Here is a 4,572-nt window from a genome sequence, read left to right on the forward strand (position 1 = left end):
ATGTGGGGGAAAAAATTTAAATTTTGTTTATTACAAGATATTTTGTTATTTCTGAATGAATCCTAATTAAAAGCTGTTCTGGACTAAGATTAAGTCTAAGATCTGTCTAAGATCTCCCAAATGAAATTAGACAAAAATGTTAAATAAGTATTTCACTAAATTTGATCTTAATTAAACAATTTTAAACATTTACATTTTTGTCAAATTGACAGTTGTTTTATGTCTGTTTTAATTTGGATCTTAAAGTAATGTGTATGATGAAACAAGTGTCAGTTTACGCATTTAATATATTAGCAATGGCCTGCCAATGCCTTTCCCTGGTATTATCGATGGCAGCAGTGTTCTCCCCTTTTTTCATAAAACTCCTGGTAGCTCTGAACCAATGAAATAATGTTAGTGTTGACATTTGGTCATGGCTTCTCAGTAAACTTCATAATTTACTGTGCGATGCAACACTGGTTAGTTAAACCTGCCTTGCAATATTAACATTAAGCAATCAAAGCGTCTTTTTGGTAAAACACAATAATCGCTCCTTGACATTTCCTCTCACTCACAACACCTGAGGACTGCAGTGTTAGGATAGTAAGTAGTAAAAATTACTGTCTACAATCTGCGTTTGACAAACACTGGTTGCTTGTCATCAAGGCATGGCACAGAACGATGATTAGTGTTTTGAAAAAATAAAATAAAATACTTCAGTCCTGTTGGGAGCCATATATTGTGAGCTTAAGTAATCTTTGTGCACAAAGTGACAAATTTCCTTTTTTTTATGGTTTGTTTTGTTTGACTAGAATTAAAACTATGTGTACCCTCCCATAGCTGCCTCAGTGAGTGGGGGCTTTTGCATAAAGCAGTGCACATTTCTAACAGGGCTGCAACTTTCCTGTTTGAATCGCAAAAACTGCTATTCAGACTCCCCAAGCAAAACCTAAAGCTTGATTTATGCTTGACCAATCCATGCGGCTAAATTGTGTCATTTTGGGCTTCCCTGTCCCTCCATGCAGCCTCCATGTGGACAGAATTGACGCACCGCTAACATGGAAAATGTGTAACTGCGGACGGATTCACATGGAAAACATGCCAAGTGAGCAGCTGCTCCTGCTGGCGAGGGTTCGCAAATGTAAACATCTTGAGACATCCCATGATTTACCTCATAAACATTACCACTATCAACAGGTTTTGGAAAAACTGCTGGAAAGAAATGGCTCCAGCACAACACAAAGAGGCTCTGGAAAAGTTGTAAATGGCTGTGCTTTCTAATTCCTCGTGTTTGGTGTTGTAAGCTTGCAGCTTGAGAATCGCTTCTTAGTTTAACCATTCCTTTTTGATGTTCTCTCCTATTCAGCATTCTTTAGTCTTTACTCGAGCTTTATTTTGCCATTCATTGTTTACAGTTATCATCAGGTTATGTTTCCCATGGCATCATAGTTATCTTAAGTTTTTTCCAGTCTCTTCCCCTTCCTCTATTTGGTCATTCTGTATTTTCTTGTTACTAGTTTATTTCCCCTTTAGCTTTATATAATTTATTTCTTTAGTTATATTTAATCCCTGTTCTATTCCCTGGGTCCTCTCTGTTACCCCTTAGAGTCCATCTCCATTCCCCTATAGCTCCCTTCTAGCTACTTCTGTCCACACCTGCTCCCAATTAGTTGATTACCCCATTCATTGTTCAGTCAGTCATATATACTCTTCCTATCATTGCTGGATTCTCTTCTTTCCCTTCAGAAGGGTTACCCTCTGTTCCAGTTCCTGTGTTCCCTGGTTTGTTATTTTGGGATTTATGCTTCTGTTGCCCCCACCTTCATCATTAAATCGGTAAAAAAAACATCTATGCCTCGGCCTCTGCAATTGGGGCCTCTACAGACCTCCAGTCAACTTGACACCTCGCTAGCAACCAGTCACCAATTATTATGCAAAGGACCCTAGATAGCCTGTCATATGGCCTGGTCACACTGCTCCTACTACGCAGATTCTTATCTGTTCGGGACTGCGCCACATTTTACACCTCTGCACACTAATCGAAACAGTGTCTCGCATTTAACTTGGTCAAAGTATAAAAAAACAAACATAAACAATGACTGTGGAACAATTTATATTTGGGTAAGGCCAGTTAAAATTTTTTAACCCCCACATTGATAAAAGGGGGCTCAAGTAAAGCTAGCATGTGTACCTTGTTGTCTCATCTGCTTTTTTTGGAGCTCAGAGAGAATCGCTATTTTACTTTTTATGTTATCTGAGCTCCATCGATAAAGTACACCCTTTGTTAGAGAATTGCATTGATTGTTTATGTCTGAGTGTGCCCCACATGCTATACACACACTGCATGCTTCAAAAATGGGCAAACCTGGCTGGTTTACCTTGCACTCCAGAGATATTACTTTGTATTTTACCCAAAGCAGATGTGGTTTATCTTGCCACTGTATTTCACTTCCTATCTGATTATTTACATTGCTGCCAAACTGCTGCATTGCTCCAACCAAAACAGACCAGGGGTCTATCTTTGTCAGAAGCTACACAAGGACAGTTGCATAGGAACCTGTTGAGTATGACCAGCCCCATGCATTTCAAAGCTCTTTAATTGGTGCAGCCTCTTTACCGTCTGATTGGATGCTTCATTGTGTCTGGTGTGTTCAGTCATTAATTATATGATGTCAAACGGCAGGATTAGAGTTCAACTGTTCAGCAGCGAAGAAGCAGTGAACCTCTGTTTGTCATAATTATTTAAGTAGTTAAATTCTGTATAAATTATTTAAACAAAAATCAAAGGCAGACTGAGCATCCATTTTGTTTTAAGTAGGTAATGCTATGATATCCTGTGTTGCTGCTCTCTTCTTTTCTTTTATTTTGTTAAACACTAATGGTAAAAAGATGACAGGTAATGCCACATTTAGTTGAATCTGATGACAGTGCCTAACATTACTGCGCTACAGAAAACATGATCAGATAGTTTCTTTGAGAAAAGGCCATGCAGAGGGGCATTTAGCATAACCCTGTTAAAGAATATCTGTGGATAACTGATTTACATATAGCCTACTCATTTTATATTCATGAAGTCAGGGATTTTAAAGCTTCCACAGCTGTTTATTGATGTTTGTCAAGTTTAGTAGAGAGAGAAAAAGAGAGGAGGAGGGACAGTCAGTGAATTTCAGTTTTAGTTTTTACTAAGTAAACAGTTGTCTTTTTTAATTAAACTTTAAGATAGCAAGCTTATAAGTATTCAGTAACAATTTTAAGTAAGTTCATAGGTTCTTAGTCACAGTTACAACAAGTAGGGCTGCTGAAAACAAACATTTAAGGAGTTTAAAAAATACCACGTTTGTACAGTTGGTAAAATGTTGAGAATTGTGAATGTTCCCTAAAGAAGAAGCCTGTGCACAAAAAAAGTTGATAGAGAATGTCAAGTAGCTTCCCCATAGAAGTGCTGAAAATAGTAACAAACATACAACATTCCTGCGGAAAACTGTTCTGCATAAGAAAGGTCACTACAGTCAAGGAGTTCTTTTAAAGCATTTACAATTCCAGGTTCAGGAATCCTTTCACTAAATAACATTACAAATTAATATGACTAAATAAAATGCTTATGCTTTCTGCCACTGAGCAGTAGACAACAAAATAGGACGATTTTGCCTAGCTGCTTGATTGCTTTTACTGACATAATATAAGGTTGAGATTTTAAAGGAAAGGCAGGACTTGGATTGGGTCTCATGCTGATCTGGATAGGTATCCCATATGGAAAAGAAATAGAAAACAAACAAAAATAAAATATTTAATCCTCTTCAGTTTATAAATTGTTCATTATATAATACTTATATGAGTTACCCTTGAAAGTGTACACTTTGTGTATATTTTATTCAATAAAATATAATCAATTTCACAAAAATCATGTGAACCCTATTAGTATGGTATACTTGTAAATCATGTCGACATATGTTTTCCGTACTTTTTACTGTTGCAAAGGAGGTTATGTTTTTAGGAGAGTTTGGCTGTGTCTGAATGTCCGTCCTAATCACTATATAGTGTTTACGCCATTTAAAATGAGTGTCTGAATGTCTAGTGGATGAAAAAGAAGTGGACACGGAAAACCCAGAATGCACCTTGAAAAATTGTGATCATCCATCCTAACTAGACAAGCAGATATATCCCGGAATGCTTTGCAAGGAGAGCTCTCGTCACAAAGCATCATGGGATTTGGTGTCACAGAGGGCCTGCTGTCGCCTTGGACTGTTGTTACCAGACAGCAGTGACAAATATCAAAGATGGTGCATGCACCATGCTGGGAGCCGGAGTCACATGACCAGCGACACTGCATGAAAAGTGGGATTTTCGTCAATATGCGGCACTGTAGATTGTCGTGGAACTTCAGGTTAGCGGCAGTTTACGACAATTTGCAGGCTTCGCCGAAAACTCCCGTAAATTGTCAGAAATTGACGTGGACTTTGTTAGGCAGTCTTCCCCCCATGCGTCCCCCCCATGGAATTCTAGACGAGGCTTTAACATGTAAATATATATTTAAATGCAAATCAGGGTTGCAGGGGGGGGTTTACTCCAAGTGACATTTTTCTAAAAGGTAAG

The sequence above is a fragment of the Cyprinodon variegatus genome, unplaced genomic scaffold, assembly GCF_000732505.1.
Source record: "Cyprinodon variegatus isolate N-32 unplaced genomic scaffold, C_variegatus-1.0 Scaffold550, whole genome shotgun sequence".
In the NCBI taxonomy this organism is placed as follows: Eukaryota; Metazoa; Chordata; class Actinopteri; order Cyprinodontiformes; family Cyprinodontidae; genus Cyprinodon; species Cyprinodon variegatus.